Below are 21,947 nucleotides of genomic sequence, written 5' to 3'. Positions count from 1 at the left end.
CTACATGTAGTGCCATCATCAGTTCAACATTTCATTTTTGTCTAATACTTGCTGACAATTTGACTGGCAGCAGCCACAAATTAATAACAAAAATGCATGAAACTGGTTTAAAATGTGGTGACATTTATTAGCTTCCACACATGACACCAAAAAAGATACACAGACACCAACAATTCGTAAAAGCAACTAGCTGCCTTTTGTACTTTTCCTGCTGCAGGTAATTAGTTAGTGATACCAATGGGGATGGAACCATGAACTTTTAAATTAATAAATATTTAGATAAAACCAACACTATAGTTAGATACAATACAACGAATAAACAGTCAGGAAGGAGCATAAACCATATGACTGAGTAAATACACTAGAAAACACACTGAACCACTGGTCAGTAACCACTGGAGCTCTGACGGCAGACGGCCCCGTAAATCCTGTTGCGTGTTCTTACAAAAAAAAACATCGAAGGCAACCAGCACCTTGCACGTTTTATATGCAGTGACATTTGTGCTAAGAAGGCCAAAAAAGGAGGAAAAAGCACTGAGTTTAGGTGAGATCTTCAATTTCAGTTGTCCAGTGCACGCTCACGGCGCAAAACTTTTTGCTTGCTATTGTTCTTCTTTTGTTTATATACCAGTATGTCTCCCTCGGGCAACACACAAGTGACATCATCGGTCACCGATGTCAGTCGGAAATATCATAACATGTTAACAATATAACAAAATCTGAAAAGAACAACTGTCAGTGACTGGATCTGAATACTTTAGATTAGAATCTTTACATATCTCTTTACATGAAGCTGGATTCACTGCCAGATTTTAAGGTCAAAACCTGATACAAAGCCAGAATCTTGCTCTTTAAACAATCAAATGAATCTCACTTGGACCCAATCATTCGCCTCAGGCAGACCTGAAAATCCAAATAAATTCAGTTCTGTATATAATCTCTCAAACTGCCCCGCATTTTTCTCTCTCTGTTAAATGAACACTATGAGTGACCAGTGCAGAAAGTGGAATATAGCAGAAGAGGAGAGATTCAAGAAAGGACTGAAGGCAGATGAGAGACAAAGGCCATGAGAAGAAAAGAAAAGCAAACAGATAAAAGGCAGAAATAAGCAAAATGAGTGATGAATGGTGGGTGTATAGTAGACACAGAGAGAATGTAGCAAGGCCTACAGTAGAGGCATGACAGAATGACAGGCAAATGAGAGGAGAAGAAAGAGACACTAGTCAGGGAAGACAGCAATGAAAACGACTGCAGAGAAAGAAGAAATAGATGCTTGACTGCTTGTGTCTTTTGTGCCTGGCCTGATGGCCCTCGGGTGGACAGGATGATGGGCACATGAGTCAGAGGCTCTGTGCCTAAAAAATGGCAAAAAAAGGACTGTCCATTGTCACGAGAGAGAGGAAGAAGAGAGATGTAGAAAGAAAGACGAGAGAGGGAGAGAGGAGGACAAGGAGAGGAAGGGAAAGTAGGAGGAAGATGAAAGGAGAGGAGAGAAAAGGGGAGGTAAGGGGACAGTGTGAGGAAGACCAGAGGAAGGAAGAGGATGAGGAGAAGAGAAATAAATGGAGATAAGAGTGGGGACAGAAAGAACAGCAAGCAAAACAGAGAATATGTCTTTTTCCAGGCATACAGAGTTGACGTCTGTGCTGTACGATGTAATTGAGAGTAATACAAATTGATGGGATGGGAAGACGAAAGAGGAGAAAAGAAGGGGAGAGGAAAGATGAGATGGAAAGGAAAGAAGAGGAGAAGGGAGAAGATAGGCAGCTACAATTGTCTTGTTACTTTTCCTCTTTCCCCTTTCTTTTTTACACTTTCCCATTTTCTAGACTTCTTTCCACATTTCCACATTTTTTGCAGTAATATTTCATGACATTTTGATATGTACAGGTGTCTGTGTTGTTACTTTCTGTCTAACTAGGATCAATATAACACAATAGTGCCATTTGCTGTTTGAAACACTTTGGTTTCTGCTGATACTTTGAGTCTGCAAACAGTTGAGCTGATACTCTTTGGTAAAAACAAACCTTGCTTAACACTTATAAGCCCTGTTCGGACATGGACCTCTATTTTCAGTTGTAAACTGGTGGTAACAGCCAATAACGCAGCATTTAGACTGGCACGCTCCAACACATTGGGTGTGGTGATCCTGATGTGGATGTGTTGTGAATACTCCACCTACAGTTTTCAGATTTGTCTACTGCAGTAGCACCTGTGACATTAAACTGTCAGACAAATCTCCCCCTTTATCTGGAGAGCTTCTGGATAGGACATACAGACTGATAGTCCCTACAATACAAAGGCACACATCCTCAAGCAAACAAACAAATGCTGTACATTCTGCTTACTGTTTACACTTTGACATCTGATTTAACATTGATATGGGCATATTGTATTTTCTGTTTAATAGTATTTAGGTGGCAATAGAATGTACTGTGTATTTATACTGGAATAAGTAATGCTACATGTAACAGCCCACATACCCAATATTTACTTTGTGAATAAGATGCTGTTTTATTTTACAGCCCGCATACCCCAGACTCATACTTTTGTAAGGGCACTTTCTCACAGATTTTTAATGCTTTGTCCTAATCAATTTACTAAATCCCTAAAAGTAATGGCCACTACCTCAGCTGGAATTACTAATGCAAAATAAGTTGGTGAAGACATGTAATTTGTTGAATTTAAGAATAGCTTGCCACACTATTTATAATGTATTTTGTCCAGTAAACCACAAAAACCCAATTTTTTATCATCATTATAAAAACATACACATAACTATTTTAGCAATAAGTACTTCATATTTAAAAACTTTTTACAATGTAATTTCCCAAAGTAAATATTTTTTTAAAGTATCATAATTTAAAAAACCCACACCAAATAATTTCAATGCAATATCAACACATTTCTGCATTTTCCCCATTCCTATCTTCTTACCCAGTAATAATATTACTATATTAAACAGGTGCTCAGTATTAAAAAAAACTTCAACCATCTCTTGTTGTCTTCTTCCCCTGTACATACTAAATAGTTACCCTGCAATTTGCCAGCTATAAAACAAAGCATTACCTTGATGAGCTACAACACAACATATGTTATTATATAAATTAGATTTTTGATGTTTTCATTAGACTAATATCTACAAGATCACATTGAGACTCACATGGTGTAGTGAGTGCCACACAATGACAAGTTAATGCTTGTGAAAAGCCCAGACAAGCAGGAGTAAGCCAAAACGCCAGCTCATAAAAAAATAAGAGAGTAAAATGTTTAACTATGTGAGAATGTGAATGATGATTATGCAGAGCTGAACCTTCAGAAAACAACAATTAGTGGTCTATACCTGCACTGCCACTGCCTCCTCCACATCCTGTAAATGTTATGCTGTTTAAAGTGACCTTTGCAGTCCAATACAACCGTTCATTCCTGAAACAATTCACAGCTCAGAACAACCACCAGAACAAGACCTTTGGTCTCCAGCCTGGGACTCTGCTCTGGTCTCAACTCTGAGTTGTCATGGTTTTGGTCCACTAATAAACTTGGCCAGATTTCTAGATATGAGAGCTGCTGCATCCAAAGTGATGAATGCCATCTTCCGCCAATTATCTACAAAGCCCACATTGTTTGCTGGACACCACCTTGACAGCCAGCGGCGGAATGAAGACGTGCGGCTAAACATGTCATCACTGGTCAGGTTTGGCAGGGGCCCAGAGAAAACTTCAGAGTCTGACTTCGTCTTTGCATATCTACACACCGGCTCAACATTAACTTTAGTGACCTCTTATTGGCGTAATCAGAAGTCGTTACCACTGACGTGAAAAACAATCATACTGTTATTCTTACTGAATGTGTAAGAATAACAATAATGCTTTCCACACTACTCTTCTCCGTCTACACCAACAACTGCACCCCTTTTTTTTTTAAACCTTAATTTATTCAGGGAAGTTTCACTGAGAGGAAGCCTCTCTTTTGCAGGAGCGCCCTGATCACAGCAGTTGGTAGAGACCAAAAACTGAACTTAAAGAGAGTGAATATTGTACTTACATTCATCAGGTGGACACAGACACCACTCCAAATGAATGATAATGTTGTTCATCCAATGATGAAGACTGTGTGATGGTTTGAAAGCTATGGAAAAACTAAGTAATTGTCCTTGAGTTGGAATTGTTTTGTCAAACTACTATTTCCAATGTCAAGAATGAACGTTGATGCTTAAAGGAGCCGTGTGTAGGATTAAGTGGCATCTAGCGGTGAAATTGCAGTTTGCAACCATCATGAATACCGCTCGCCTCTCCCTCCCATTGCAAGCATGTAGGAGAAACTACGGTGGCCGCAAAACTCCTGAAAGGCCCTATCTAGGGCCAGTGTTTGGTTTGTCCGTTCTGGGTACTGTAGAAACATGGCGGTTCTCTCTGTAGGTATAAAGGGCTTATTCTAAGGTAATGAAAACACAATGATTCTCAATTTCAGGTGATTATACACTAATGAAAACATACAGTACTTCTAAATATTATCACCTTATTCTGCATAGAACCCCCTAAATATTACACACTGAATCTTTAATTTTCAGGCCAACATAGAAGTCCTAATAGTGCTAAAAGCTATTGAACTCACCTGTCAACATATCCATCTCCAATAATATTTTTCCACTAATATTCATTATAACCAGATTGGTGTGGACAGTAATGTTCAAGTTTAACAGTAGTTTAGCAATATTATCTTGGTTAATAATGGTTTATTGTTTGTCTTCTGGGATTTTACTATAAAATATCGTATGCTGTAAATGCTGTTTCACACCCATGAATCACATAATTTACATCCAGCTCATTGAACCTGTTTTTAACTTCAAATATGAACTGTGTTGAGTTTTTGACTGTGGAAATTTGGGGATTTTTGGGGGGCTAAAACAAAATCAGAGATCACATCTTAATGTCAGACCCTATAAAGCTCTGATATCTGGGTCTAAGTGTTGAAAACAGAATAAAGATAGACCTTTGTCTGTGGAGGCACCCATTATTATGTACTGTACATAAGCTTCTTAGTTAATTAGCTAATTCTGACGCTTGTGCAAAGCACAAAAAACATCAAATTGTCCAAATACTGGAGAGAAACAATCAGAACCCCTCACTCCCCCTCCTTTCTACATAAAACACTGACTTTCTGCATGAGCCTCACATTCTTCTATCTCTCGCTCTATCCATGTCAGACTAATGTGGCGCTCTGGCCTTGTTCCAGCACTGTCTCACTGGAACAGCTGGTTTCAATTAGGTCCCCATGTGCAAGTGCACACATATACAGACTCGCACACACACTCACCCTAAAAAAGAATGGGGCGGCCTGCTTTCTTTGGATCACCGCTCTGTTGAATGAGTAATTGAATCATTTGATCAAAATATTGGTGGTGCAGTGAAGCATCCAGCGCTGGCTGTGGTCACCACACAGTTTTTTCATTGGACTTGGCTGGTCAAGCAGTCGCTCAGCCTAATGGAAAGTAATGTGCTGTAATAATGGCATTAACTTGATTTTGAGGGATTGAACCAGTCAACGTATCTTCATACAATGGTTCGTAGATATCTTACGAAAAGTAATGCACCATTTTTCATGTGGTTCGATACCAGCTTCCCCCAGCCCACATGTCAAAGTGTCCTTGGCCAAGACACTGAACGAATTGCTCCAGAGTGTGTGAATGATTAGTTTTCTTTCAACTGATGAGCAGTTGGCACCTGCCATCAGTGTGTGAATGGGGTGAATGTGATATGTAGTTGATGCGCTTTGAGTAGTCAGAAAGGCTATATAAGTACAGTCCATTTACAAATCATATGCCATTTGCCAAACTATGTTATGTTGCCTGGTTTATATTTATCTTCTTTCTCCTTCTAACTCACTTCTAACTTTATGCTGATGACACCATCTTGCATGCCATCTAAAATGCATTAGCATACCTGTGTCTTCATTTATAAGGCCTTGCTATCTAAGTTGCTGAGCTTTTTAACATCCTCACTTGACTTCAGGGCTAATAACCATGACACCAGAACAGGATAGGTTGGCTTTCATACGAACTCTACACTGGGGAAGACTGGTTTCCAGTACTATGCACCTTACTATTGGAATGCACTGAAGCACAGCTTAAAGTTAGAGAAACTTATTCCTCTGAGAGACTTTAAAGTTTTACCAGCTTATATTTATAATAATATCTGTGATTGTTTTATATAATGTGTGTGTGTGTGTGTGTTATATACATGCAATAGGCGGATATGTACAGTATACACATGCATACATGTCAGCATACAGTATATATAGCGGCTTAGATTAATATTTTACAGTGCTGATATGTACATGTTAAAAAAAGTGTGTATTAAACTATAAAATATATAGTGTTAGATGTTAACTATTCGTCAGAGTGATGGCCTGTAGAAAAAATCGGTTCTTGTGTCTGGTTGTTTTGGCATATAGTGGGTAGAAGTTGGAATAGGTTGTGTCCAGGGTGTATATACATGAAGTAGGTAGACATGAGAGTATATACAGTATGCACAGCATGCATATATTTAAAAAGTGATAATATTTATATAAACAATGAGATATATTTACAGGTACAGTGGACACTTGTGTCACAGGGTTATTGCACAGGGATTGTTCCTGGATTGTGACTGGTGTTAAGTGTGTTAAGGAAGTACATCCTCTGCAGGGCCTTTTTGATAGTTGTGTCGATGTTGGACGCCCACTTTAGATCCTGGGAGATTGTGGATCCCAGAAACCTGAAGGTTTCCACAGCAGAATCAGTGCTGTTGAGTATGGTGATGGGGGGCAATGTTGGGGGGCTCCTCCTGAAGTCCACTGTCATCTCCACAGTTTTGAGTGTGTTTAACTCCATTGTTCTGACTGCACCAGTTGTTCATATTTGTGTGTATTCATAGTAATGAAGGAACATGTCACCTAGTGCAAATGTGTGGCTCATTGATATGTTTTTGACAGTTTTTGGACAACAATGGCGCTTTATGGCACATATCTATGTAACTATGTTGTCAAACTTTGTTTTGCCCACATACATCTTCAACTTGTTTTGATCTGGGCATAACTGCTAACCTGTACACAACTCTTAATGTCTTCTTGTATACCTGATTGTGGTAAATTGAATTAAACTGTATTTCAGTTGATACTGACTGTTTTAAAATCCACTTAACAAAAGAGCTTAGATGGAAGGGATGCACCGATACAACTTTTTCCTCTTGCAGTACCAATTGTGATACCTCAACTCAGGGTCTTGATACCTATTCTGGATTCATTACTAGTGCTTTGTTTTTTCTTTAGTATTTTTTTGACACTTTATACCTTTATTGATAATGAACAGCAGACAGATGCGGTAGGATATAACAATCAGCTAGTGTGTTTAGCCTAGTTATACTTAAAAATTCGAGAGCCACTGTATCAAAAGCTGTTTGGCCATGGGACAGGGTAAATAATATGTCATCACCAATTTAAACTAAATCAGGCAAAACTTCTAAGGCAAAAATAAGTTGCAGTAGATATATTAGGCAAACAATCAATATTTAGTCCCCTCAATACTTAAGTGTCCTCTTAAATGTCCACAGAGAAAAACTAAACAAAAAGAGTCCTCTTCATATCTTCCAAGTAGAGCAGTCCAAAGACAAAACAAGAAAAATACGGGATCCCCCTACAAAATGCAAAAACACAACTCCAAAAATAGCAATGCATTGCAAAAAGGAATCTCACAGGGTGAGGGAAGGGAAATCTTGAGCAATTCTACCGTCAACCATCCATAGTTGTGGTTCTCAACATATCAAACTTTACCTCTTTAACAGGTGATTTTCTAACTACAAAATTTTTTTATGTGTACATATATTCAGGGATATCCCTCTGCTACTTGACAGGTGGCCTGCCACAACTGCCTTTTCCCTCCCTTTGTCTCCTCAAACATTTCTGTCCTCATGCTGTTCACTAGGCCCAAAGCTTCTTCTTCTGGCCACACCCAGTATAAACTGACCAGCATCACATTTGCAGTTAACCTGGCTGATTAGTCAGTGCATGAAAGAACACATAAGCACAGCCTAACCTTACAAGGTTTTATCATGTTTTAGAACAGATATAATTATCAACCAGCCTTTCACACTTGTGGCAGCGTCACAATCACATGCAACAAAGGTCCCCAGCCAGACGCAAGCAGGGGATGTTGCAGAGCCTTAACTCCCAGGCTACCAGGGAGCCCCTTCAATGATCTGTTTTAACAACAATTAGGATCTTTATACCACACTATTAATACCGAATTATTGTAACTGATGGCTGAAACACTGGATTTTATAATTACATATGATTTGAAACATATAATGACGAAGTCTGGCTGATAGCTGACATGCTTAATAAGGTCAGTATTGGCCCCAATATACCGATAAGATCGGTGCATCATATTATCACATTATGCATGCACATTATCTATCAGACTGGATTTAGAGATAAAATAATAAAACATTTGATCAAACTTTAATCCCTGTAGCTAAATGTGGTTATTGCACTTATGACAGCAGTGAAACATATTCAAAGAAAAATTACTGAAAAGGAAAGATAATATGAGCAATTAAATGTAAGCGGTACGCGGTTAAGTGGTGGAAGATGAATGAATAGATGGATGGATGAATGGATTGATGAATGGTAGCGTTAACATGCTCAGTATATTAAATAGCAATCTGGCTAGATTTGGATAGATTGTCCTGGAGGAAAGGTCAAGGGATCACCAAAATGTAAGGCTTCATGCTCTGGTAAATTTCATGGAAATCAGAACACTAGTTTTAACGGACCAAAGTGTTGATCAAATATAAAGTTTAATCTGTTGGTGGAAATACAGGAAATTTTGGGGAGTCACCAAAATCACATGGAATCATCCTCTGAGGACCATGAATACTCCTAATACCATGGCAATCTGTTGATATCTTGCTCTGGACCAAAATGGTGGATGAACAAAGTACAAACAAAGTAGGAAAAATAGCTAGCTACAGTATCTGTTGTATATGTCAGTATGCCATGAATTATGTACTATGGAGGGTATTACAATGAGTCCCCTTCACCTCTCCTGGGCAAAATAGGTCACTCACTCTGTGTCCTTTATTCCATTCTCCTCTTCTATTCAATTTCCCTCCACATCCTGCACAGGTCATTAGGAAGTAGAAATCAATATTTTACTCCCTGGCTTTTATTTCTACATGGAAATATCAAACATATTAGGCCTATGGATGTGGACTACTGCCATTTGAATATTTCAGTAGGTTCATGAAAGAAGCTTTCTGAATTTTAGATGCAGATTTTCAGATGTTATTCCCCTCCTCAACCTTTGTCATTTTTCCACCACTCCAGTTCCTCCGACAGATGTGACACTAATTGATTTCTTTATTTTGCTTTTGTTCTTTTAACTATTTCTTTCTCCTCTGTCTTTCCTCCTACTTTGCCTCTCATTCAGCCATTTCTCCGTATCTGTGCCTATTTCGCACTCTTTCTTTTTATCTTTCTACTGCTGTATTTTCTGCGATGGATGTGACAGCAATTGATTTTTCTTTCTTTTTTTCATCTCTCTCTCTCTCTACTCACTTATTTCTTTGTCTTTCCTACTACCCACTTGTTCCTCTTTTTGCCTGTAGTGAATGTGCTGATTTTCAGCAGTTGAGGAGCTAGAGAAGAGTGCAGATTGAATTGCAGGATGGCTAATAATTGCACTACACTGATTGCAATTTTACATTCAGTTTTCCAGAGCAATCAGATTAGAGAGAATGTGTGTGTTTGTGTGTGTGCCTGTGGGCGCATGTGTGTGCACCAGCCTGACATAATGCAGATGTCGGCAGAAAACTGCAGATCCACAGCAGCGATCTTATCTCTGTTATCAGTGTAAAAGGATTGAACAGCAGCTGACTTTGCATAAACAATGAGAGGGGGAAAAAAGAGACTTTTTTCTCTCTCTGCTTCCCAAATCTAATTTAGAAAGGAAAACACTTCATGTATTTAAATTAACCATTGTCCAAGAGACAGACTATTCCTCATCCTGTTAATGTGGAAGACACATGTGGTGATATGTGGGAGTTTAGATATCATAAATCTGCTCCACAGGTGCATGGGAATACATAGAGGAGTAAATCCATGTTGTAAATACATGAGCACATATGTCAGGAGTGATAAATCATTGATGCTAATGTGAGCAGCTGCAGTTGAGGAGTGCAAACAGGGCTAAGACTAATATGAGCTTGTGAAGGCAGACAGAACAACAAAGATTTCCATCAGTTTTTTAAAAATATAACTATATGCATACCAGCAAGGGTTTATCTGATTGTGTAATTTCTACTGATGTTATTTTTGGGTTGTACTGAGGAACAACCAGTCTTTGCTGGATTTTTATAAGGCATTCATCTAACAGAGTGCTGTAAATATTCCTTATAGGGCTGTCACTTTATATTAGAAATTTGAAGTACCATTTGAAATTGGAAAAAAGTAAAATGTTTGATCTATCAGTTTGAATTTTCAGTGTATAAACACAAAATTTAATGCGTTGTACTCCAATTGGGGGCATTCCTAAAATTACAATCCATCTGACTCAGTGCATATTTAGTTGCTCTTAGTAAACTAGGCTATGTTGGTCTCTGTGCTAAATGGAGAAACCTAGCAGGATGTGCTAAATTGATAATCACACCACCAAACCATCTGAAAAGTAATGTGAATTTTGAATTCAACAACCACAGGTGGAAAAATCATGGACAAATGTATATCTGTATGGCTGACTTTGTAAAATGCAACGTCCTTACAGTAATATTACCTTGAATGAACGGAACAACATTAAATCTACAGCTTATTGTTAGGCTACGTGGGTTACCTTCAAATCATTCACAGATTTTTTTGACAAAGTGACAACCCTCTTTTCTTATAGGATCATTTTATTATACAACTTGGGACTTATTTTGGTAGTTTTGGTGACATTCTACTCACCAAATCGTAGAAAAGGTTTCAGTCGTAGTCATCTGGACACTGTTTTCAAAATCAAGACGTTTCGGCTCTCCGGAAGTCATTCTCAATTGTGAAAAAATGGACCGGGAACTCAGAAATTTAAGCTACTCTGTGTTACTACTCACCAAAGTAATTGCTGAGATCTGGAAACACGGCAACTTCACTATGACGAAGTGTCATGGTTTTGAGTCTTGGGTTTTGTTGTTTCCTGTTTTATTAAGTGTGCTGCCTCATGTGTCTTGTGTAGTTTCATTTTTGCTTTTCCCTCCAGTTTTGATTTTTTTCTCCACCCTAATTAGTGTCACCTGTGTCTAGTTATCCTGCCTTCACCTGTGTAAATGGTCTGTGTGCCTCCCTTGTTCTGTGTCAGTTCGTCTTGGTTTGTGTGCCAGCCCTTTTTCCAGTGTTTCTGACATTTGGACTGTCTACCTCGATTATTTGGACTTTGGATTTTTCTGCCTGCTCCTCATTGGATTTGTGTTTGGACTGCCGTTTCCTGATATTGATCTCTGCCTGCCTGACCACCCCTGTAAGCCTCCGTTCACTGACCATTAAACCATTGCATTGTACAAGTTCTTCTGCTTCCTGTGTCTGCAATTGGGTCCACTCCCTTGTTTTCTCTGTTGCTGTTTCTCGGCACTGAACTTGATACGAAGTACGTTGGGTCAAGAAACATTAGCGTTCAGACAGTCAGATGGGTTGTAAACTGCCAGTTTATCCAAATTTTCTAAACCACTTTTAGAGATCGAGCTGAAACTGAGTGCTCCTGAGATGTCGTAATTATTCCACATTGCATAGAAAAAATATGGTAACTAGAGTAGGTTGAGACCAGAAGTGGGTCTGTAAACATTAAAGGATGTTACAAGACACAGTTTGGCTAATAATTTTACCGTTCATCTTTTGTTTTCTCTAACAAATAAGCTTATCTAATAACTGACTACTCATGTTTCTTGTCCATTTGGACCTATTTTTAGTAATGTCTCAATGTTTTCAGATCTCAGCAATAAACTTTGACTATAATGTTATCATGACTGATAGAACTGATGGCCAAAAAACACTGCCAAGTTGTAATAAACTACAGTTTTCCTTTTAGCTTGGTGAGCACAGTGACATTATTAATAGAAATATTAGTCCAAACTACAAACAACCCAAGTTGTATGAAACCAGAATTATCCATAATGGGATCCATGTTGAGCCCAATAGCATCAGAGAGGCCTAACCTAAACACACAACCTGTCAGAATTCAACTGACATCACCTGCATGCAAAGGTTCAGAATGCTACATGAGGACTGGGACAGCATGTGTGCAACTGGAGCAGATGCATTTCTGTGGCCTGTTGAATGAGCTTGTATTTTTTTTTATACGTAGTTTAATTTGACAGTGTTTATCTTCTCAGTTTACAAGCAAAATAGAAAATTTGGTTGGATCCAATCAATGGAAAACATCTGGAAATCATCATGCCATCATAATTCAAACAACTACCCACAGTGCTTACTGATGAGCTATATGTGCATGTAAACTTGTTCATGCTGGCTCTTTTCCTCTTTGTCATCCCTATTTTTAACATTGCCTCAGGGAATAACCCACAATTCATAGTGTTGCAAAGTGTGCAGGAGTGCAGAAGTGTTTATAAAGGGCTCAAAGGCTGTGAGAGAGATATTTTCCAGTTTTACAGTAGGACACAGCTAAACCTTCACAGAGCTGTCTGCCTGCACATTTTTTGGGCTAAAGTCACTTATGTTCCTGGAACCATGTTGAGATGATGAACATTTGCTATATTGAGGATAGTGGAAGTATCTATTTAAAAGGCATAGACTGTGGAGTGATGCGTCTTTTCAGCAAAGATGCATAGGTACTCTATATGTCATTTAAACAATGCTCAATTTGTATTACATTTGTAAAGATACTGGTTCTGGCTTGGATTATTACTCCAATATTTGTACTGAGTGCAGATTTCTGATGAACTGCAAATCTTGCTCTATGACAGGGCAAACATGAACACATCAGTATTCACCTAAAGAAGTAGTTCATGCCCCCCAACCCCTGTGAACCAATACATTTTTGACCTGAAAGCAAGATAGGCTTCATCATATTCTCTAGACTTTAATTTTGAGTGATATTTTGGCTTGATGAGTATCGCCTGTTTTTTCTTTCTTTCAAACCTCCCCCAACAGTAGCTGTTAGCGACTTTGAACGTTCATGAGGGAGGGAGATGCATTTTACCAAAATATATTTCCTTATTTGGTGTTTTGATGATGGTGGTGGAGAGTGCTGTCTAACACATCACTCCAAAATCTCCCACAGGCGTTCAGTTAGGTTGAGATCTGGTGACTGTGAAGGCCATAGCATATGGTTCACATAATTTACATACTTAAGATGGGGGAAGTATTTAGATCCTTTACTTAAGTAAAAGTGCTAATACCACACTGTGAAAATACTCCATTACAAGTAGAAGTCCTGCATTGAAAAGGTTAATTAAGTAAAAGTATGTAAGTATAATCAGGAATCAAGAATCAAGATTTTTTTATTTTAACTTTTTTATATACAGAACAACTGCAACTAATGACTATATTTACTATTACGGACTAATTTGCTGATTTTCTTTATTAATCGACAGATTGTTTGATTTGTAAAACTTAACAGAAAATAGCAAGAAATGCTGTGACAAAGAGCCAAAGTGAGACCTTCAAATTGCTTGTTTTGTCTGACCAATAGTCAGACTTCAAAATTATTCAGTTGGCTACTTAAGCACAGTACTTAATTACTTAATTAGTAAATGTACTTAATTACTTTTCACCACTGCTTATTAAACCATTCAGTGAGCCTGGGTGTTCTGTATGGAATCATCTGCATTCAGTATGTTTCTGCACTCAGGTTTTCCTTTCCTGCAAAGTATTACAAACATTATAATGCCACCATTAACTAAACCCCAAAATGACTACAGAGTTCAACAACAGTCACTGACACCCAGCACACCCACTGACACAAACTTCATAAAACAGTATAAGTTGCACAAAGATTTATTCCAAGGCTCTGTTGTATTAAAAGGGGTTACAATATACAGGGCTTTCTATTTTTCTACTCACTCAGTGTAAGTCTCTCATAAGACTAGTGTTATATTGATGACTTCCTCAGCACATATGTAATCTTTCATACATATCACACACACACACATACATATCAGAGGTACACAGCTAAAAAGATCAGTTCTATATTTCACAATAACCCAAACTGCAGTCGTGATGTACAAAAAGAGAGCAATTAGAGATAGAGCGTAATAACGCATTAGGATTCCTGTATGAAGTAGATTAATGCCAGACATCTCTCTCTCTCTCCTCCAACTATCTCTACAGACACACACACACATACATATGGTGCTACCAATGGCTGTTTGCTTGAAGGATTTGCAGTGTGATTGTGCAGTTTGCAGACTGAGATTGTCAGAGCCAAGCCAAAAATAACACTTGGCTGCCCAAGAAACTGGCTTGTGTCTAGCACATAAATACTGGGAATACTCTCAATTCAATTAAATTATATTTATATAGCGCCAGTTCATAACAGAAGTTATCTCATTGCACTTTTCCTATAGAGCAGGTCTGCAAATACCACCTAGAATTTTAAAATAGCAATAATGTAATGGTAGCGGTAATATTAATATTAATAAATTAATAATAATAGGAATGACAGTCATAGCAATAATAATGACAATATTAGTAACAGAGCAACTGTTGTAGCAGTTGTTGAGCAGGAACGCAGGGGCAGCAGGTGGCCCACAACCACAGATCCAGTCTCTGCAGCTCCGGAGGTAGAAATACCTGCTGAAAGCGACAGAAGGAGAGAGGAGAGAAACAAGAAAGCACAGAACTACGGGAGAGAGAAGATGTTGAGTTAGTAACATGCAGTAATGAGATAAAAATGCATACAGATGGAAAGGGAGAGAAGGAGAGAGGAAAGAGGTGCATCATGGGAAATCTCCCGGCAGTCTAGGCCTATAACAGCATAACTAAGGGATGGTTCAGGACTCACCCAAGCCAGCCCTAACTATAAGCTTTATCAAAGAGGAAAGTCTTAAGCCTACTTTTAAATGTGGAGATGGTGTCTGCCTCTCGAACCCAAACTGGGATCTGATTCCACAGGAGAGGAGTTTGATAACTGAAGGCTCTGGCTTTTGGAGACTCTCGGAACCACAAGTAACCCTGCATTCTGGGAGCGCAGTGTTCTAGTGGGGTAATACGGTATTATGAGCTCTTTAAGATACGATGGTGCCTGACCATTAAGAGCTTTGTAGGTGAGGAGAAGGATTTTTAGTGCAGAGAAGCTAATATTGGGAAAAAAATGATCTCTTGTCCTAGCTCTTGTCAGTATACGATAGTCATAAGGGAATTATTCGGGCAGACTGATAATAAGGAATTACAATAGTCCAACCTAGAAGTAACAAATACATGGACTAGTTTTTCGGCATCATTTGTCTCAAACTTCAGTCCTTGAAGTTTGTTTCATGCGGGAGTTAAAGGATAAATCTGATAAATCCTCCAAAGATAACTCTGAGGTTCCTTACAGTGGTGCTGGAGACCAGGGCAATGCCATCTAGAGCAACTATATCTTTAGATAATGTGTCTCTGGGGTGTGTTTAAGGCCAAGTACAATAACTTCATTTTTGTCAGAGTTTTGTCAGAAAATTGCATGTCATCAAGGTCTTTATGTCCTTAAGGCATGCTTGAAGTTCAGCTAACTGGTTAGTTTCATCTGGCTTGATCGATGGATATAATTGGGTATCATCCGCATAACAATGAAAGTTTATTGAGTGTTTCCTAATAATATTGCCTAAATGAAGCATATATAAGGTGAATAGAATTGGTCTAAGCTCAGAACCTTGTGACTAACTTTGACGTGCACAGAGGACTCACCTTTAACATGTACAAACTGAGATTGATCTGATAGATAGGATTCAAACCAGCTTAGTGCAGTTCCTTTAATGCCAATTGAATGTTCCAGTCTCTGTAATAGGATATGATGGTCAATGGTGTCAAACGCAGCACTAAGATCTAACAAGACAAGTACAGAAACAACATTGTCTGATGCATTTAAAAAGTCATTTGTAATTTTCACCAGTGCTGTCTCTGTACTCTGATGCACTCTAAATCCTGACTGAAAATCCTCAAATAAACTATTGTTATTTCACAATAATACTTGTTAAGTCACACAACTGATTGGCGACTGCTTTCTCAAGGATCTTAGAAAGAAATGGAAGGTTAGATATAGGTCTATAGTTGGCTGAAACCCCTAGATCAAGACTGGGCTTTTTAAGAAGAGGTTTAATTACACCTACTTTAAAGAACTGTGGTACATAGTTAGCACTTCTGGATATGATCAGTCTGTCTTTATTAACAGACTAAGGGTAAAATGTCTTTAAACAGCCTAGTTGGAATGGGGTCTAAGAGACAGGTTGATGGCATAGATGAATTAATCATCAGTTAGTTGGAAAAGGTTGATGGGAGCAAAGCAGTCAAAATATATCGCAGGTTTTACAGTTGTTTCTATGGTTCCTGTCTTAGAGAAAAAATTAGAGAAAAAAATCATCACGTCCCGCCCTCAAACGGCAACAATTTATCTTCAAAAATGTTATTATTAAAGAAGCTCATGAAGTCGTTACTACTGAGGGCTATAGGAATACATGGCTCAATAGCACTGTGATTCTCTGTCAGCCTGGCTACAGTGCGGAAAAGAAATCTGGGATTGTTTTTATTTCCCTCTATTAATGATGAGTACTAGGCTGCTCTGGCACTGCGGAGGGCTTTCCTACATGTTTTAAGACTATCTTGCTAGACTAAACGAGATTCTTCCAGGTTGTTGGAACGCCATTTCCTTTCAAGTTTTCGCAATGTTTGCATTAATTTGCGGGTTTGAGGCTTATACCATGGAGCTAACCTTCTTTGTTTTATTATCTTCTTTTTTAGAGGGGCGATAGAATTGAGTGTCGTTCGCAGTGAGCCTGCAGCACAATCAACAAGATGGTCAATTTTGGAGGGGCTGAAATTAGCATAGGAGTCCACTTTTATAATTGAGACATAGCATTGAATTAAATGCAGATGGGATTGCTTCCTTAAATTTAGCTACAGCACTATCAGATAAACATCTAGGTTAGTGAGTTTTTGCCTAATGGCCTGTAGTCCAGTAATAGGTGTTCAAAAGTTATTAAATAATGGTCTGATAATGAAGGATTCTGTGGAAAGACTATTAAATGTAAGGTGTTGGATTTCAGTGCCATATACCAACTCAATTGCACTTAATGAAATGAGTTGCATTCTCTATGTCATATGGTCATATTACAGTCATGAAATAACTAATTGATTAAAATATCTGTATATTTTATCATATTTAAAAAGAGTGGTGCCCCAAACTATGAAACACATGACCCTGAATGTATTTTTATTCCCCTTAAGCTAACCTAAATCATTTTTGAAAAAAAAAAATCTTGACTCAAGATCAACTTACTTTAAAACTTCAAATTACATCATCTGTTCCCTCAAATGAATAATGTGTTTGTCAAAGACAAAACATTATAATTGATGTTAAACATGAAGTATACCTTTTGATTTCAGTCCACAACCAAAAAAAGCAACCCAGCTTTCACTGTTTACTGTACACTGCATCACACAGCTGCATGTGTGCTCTGAGCAGCCAAAGTTGGCTCACAGTTTACCTTAAAGGGTTATACCAAACTGAATTGTAAACATGACGTACTGACAGGCAACTCATTCATTGGACAGTTGTGGTGACTGTTATCCTGCATCATCAGCAGTACATGGACCCATAGGGGGAAAGGAAAAAAAGTTTATTCTGGTGACTGATATAAAGTCATGCTGAACTTCACTGCACCTAATGTTTATTTATCCTTTCCGGTGTCACAATGAGCTCACAAATGATAATGAGCATTATTAATCAAGACTGCAACTAGATGGTGGTTGCTGCTTTTAGGATGAACTGCTAAAATACACTAGACACCTCTGTTTTATCTTCTTTCCACAAAATTCCTACACTCATGCTGATGTGCATACATGACACCATGGTTACCAAATTATCTTGGATAATTACATACATTGATACATAGATTGCTGAGGATCAGTTTCTTGACAGTTCTTTAATATCCGTTTTGCTTTTAAATTCACTAAAATCAAATACCCACTATGACAAAGCCCTGTGGTTGGTCTGCTTTGCTTTCACACCTCAAATGAAATGTATAGCTTGGAAGTGGCCTGAGATCCACCTTATTGAGCTCTTGTTCTGGTTGTTTGATCAGCACCAGAGTCTGACTGACAGCTTCACACCAGCCAGACAAACCAGACAGCAAATGCATCAAAGTTGGTGTAAACCAAACCAAACAGGTTAGGTGTGAACGCATCCTTACACCTGTCCACACTGGCCGCATAGTGAAAGCAGCAGCAGCTTCAGTCAGTGTCTACACAGGATGTGTTCAGCCACAGCACTGCTGGGTTCAGTTTTCACAGCGCTCACAGCCCAATATTCACTCGTTACATGCTGAAGTCATAAGAAAATAGACTTGAAGCCTAAAAAGACACTTCAGGTCGTGGTTACAAGCGACTAAAATGCAAGCCATTCTGTAGTCTGTGTTGAAATGTTCTGTTCCGTCAGACCTGCAAAATGGACGACTGTAAAATGCTACTGAAACACACCCTGTGTAGCTTTTCCACCATGACAAGAACATTAAACTTTAAAGAGTTACCTTTTTCAAGGTATGGCAAGGCAATTGTATTTATATAGTAAATTTCTATATGAATAAACTCAATGTGCTTTACATTAAAATCCATTCAACTACAAGTACCATGTAGAGAAATATATAAGAAATATAATGTGGAGACTTGGGCAAGATAGCACACTATCACAGAGTTACAAAGTTCTAAAAGACAGTTCTACTTTGCCTCTCATTTTGCTAAGCTACGGAGATATGGAGGTATTTTCTCCACACAGGAACAACCAGGCTGTGGCTTGTTGCTCTCTGTATCTTTGAGGAGGCAGCACTGATTAGCTCTGACTCTGGGTTCAGAGGAGTGGAGCACAAATTGGAGCAGATCTCTAAAAATAGGATGCATTATGTACCCCTCCCAACATCAAGGTCTTTGTGTATGTGTGCACAGGCATGCTATGCCAGCATCTCACAACAAGCCTCTCTTGCACATAACAACAACACGCACACACACATGCAGAGATGAAGAGAGGATCCATTTCCTGTGAGAAGAGGCCTCAGGGTTGATTGTTGCTCTCTTTGTGAATGAATCTTTCATTTTGGAATCAGGAATGTGTGTGTGTGTGTGTGTGTGTGTGTGAGTGTGCGCCCATGCATACATTGCAGCCATGTTGGAGTGTGTATTTAGTGCACTGGGGCACATCATACTAATGCTTCCTCACTAATATTTTCACCGTCCACAAATTGAATCCTGTGACCCCTGATGATCATATCTGTCCAATCACTTGCCTGTCCATGCATACTGCAGTCAGGATGACCTTAGACCTCTGGCAGACTGCCTGCGTTTGGCGGTGAAAGGACATCTGTCATGCTGTCCTCAGCCACCGGCTGTTTCTTTGACTGCAGCCCACACCCTCTAGTGTTGCAGAATGAATCCCCTGCCCCCCACCTCACTAGCCCCAGGTTATGTGCAGCAGTGGGAAGTTAGCTGGAGGCTCTGACCTCATGTTGCTTTGTGGGCAGAATGCTACACAGAGTGCTGTGTGGTGGCCTGGGGTGTTTTTGCTTTTATATGATTAAGAATGGGAGAAAGAGACATTGATTAAGTCAGTCTCAATAAATGTTTTCATATTTATATTAAATTCTGTTAAAGCAATAATCTAATTTCATAGGAAAAAAAAATAGCAGCTTTGCTACTCTGAATCTATTCATGACGACAAAAAAAGAAATACTCATTCAACCTCTTGCAAGTTCTTAAAAAAAAGAAAAGATAGCCACCAACCAGAGTACCGCCCACACTCTGTGATTGACAGGAGATTTCTGGGGATAGCAGTGCATAAAAACCCACACCACAAACAAATTAATGATTGAATAAAAAGGAAATACATGCATGTAGCTTTAAACACTAAAACTAAAAAACTGTTATTTTCAAGACAGTGAAATAACAAAAATACATTTTCCAAAAAATGTGTGTGAGTTGTTCACTTATCTGTTTATTTTATGCCAGACAGAGCATCTCACAGAAGTGAGTTGTCACAGCCTGTCATATTCTCACCAGCCAGTAGTCACACTCACCTGTCATTAACCAAACACACATCACACTCCCTCATCTGAGCACTAATCCCAGTCACCTGTCACCTATCACACACCTGCACCTATTCAGCACTCCACTCCCGTATAAAGCACCGTCCCTCACCTCAGTCAGGGTCCGGTCTCGTTTGGAATAAGGACAGATCTCCAAATCCTACCTCCACGGACTCCATCACGTATCTGCAAATCGTCTACTCGTCTCCAGAGCCCCGATCCCCGAACTTCTCCACTCTCCAGTGTGTGTCTCCACAACCCCAGAGCTCCTCTCCAACCAGTCTAAGGACGGTAGCATTATCCTCTTATTACCAGTTTCCTTTGTGTGCAATAAACTATATCCTTCTCATCTTGGTGTCTCCGGCCTACTCTGTCTGTAACATGAATACACCCCTCACATTTTTGTAAATATTTTATTATATCTTTTCATGTGACAACACTGAAGAAATGACACTTTGCTACAATGTAAAGTAGTGAGTATACAACTTGTATAACTGTACATTTTCTAATTTGCCCCTCAAAATAACTCAACACAGCCATTAATGTCTAAACCGCTGGCCACAAACGTGAGTACACCCCTATGTGAAAATGTCCAAATTGGGCCTAAAGTGTCAATATTGTGTGGCCACCATCATTTTCCAGCACTGCCTTTACCCTGTTGGGTATGGAGTTCACCAGAGCTTCACAGGTTGCCACTGGAGTCCTCTTCCACTCCTCCATGATGCTATCACGGAGCTGGTGGATGTTAGAGACCTTTTGCTCCTCCACCTTCCGTTTGAGGATGCCCCACAGATGCTCAAGAGGGGTTTAGGTCTGGAGACATGCTTGGCCAGTCCATCACCTTTACTCTCAGCTTCCTTAGCAAGGCAGTGGCCGTCTTGGAGGTGTGTTTGGGGTCGTTATGTTGGAACACTGCCCTGCGGCCCAGTCTCCGAAGGGAGGGGGTCATGCTCTGCTTCAGTATGTCACAGTACATGTTGGCCTTCATGGTTCCCTCAATGAATTGTAGCTCCCCAGTGCCGGCAGCACTCATGCAGCCCCAGACCATGACGCTCCCACCACCGTGCTTGACTGAAGGCAAGACACACATGTCTTTGTACTCCTCACCTGGTTGCCGCCACACACGATTGACAACATTTGAACCAAATAAGTTTATCTTGGTCTCATCAGACCACAGGACATGGTTCTAGTAATCCATGTCCTTAGTCTGCTTGTCTTCAGCAGACTGTTTGTGGGCTTTCTTGTGCGTCATCTTTAGAAGAGGCTTCCTTCTGGGACAGGCTGACCCCCCCACTGCTTTTAACCTCTGCAGCAATGCTGGCAGCACTCATACGTCTGTTTTCCAAACACAACCTCTGGATATGACGCTGAGCACGTGCACTCAACTTCTTTGGTCGACCATGGCGAGGCATGTCCTGTTAAACCGCTGTGTGGTCTTGGCCACCGTGCTGCAGCTCAGTTTCAGGGTCTTGGCAATCTTCTTATAGCCTATGCCATCTTTATGTAGAGCAACATTTTTTTTTCTTTTTTTCAGATCCTCAGAGTTCTGTGCCATGAGGTGCCATGTTGAACTTCCAGCGACTAGTATGTGAGAGTGATGACACCAAATTTAACACACCTGCTACCCATTCACACCTGAGACCTTGTAACACTAACAAGTCA

The sequence above is a fragment of the Siniperca chuatsi genome, linkage group LG8 (assembly GCF_020085105.1).
Source record: "Siniperca chuatsi isolate FFG_IHB_CAS linkage group LG8, ASM2008510v1, whole genome shotgun sequence".
In the NCBI taxonomy this organism is placed as follows: Eukaryota; Metazoa; Chordata; class Actinopteri; order Centrarchiformes; family Sinipercidae; genus Siniperca; species Siniperca chuatsi.
The sequence above is the reverse complement of the archived record's forward strand: the minus strand, read 5'-3'. Positions refer to the sequence as shown.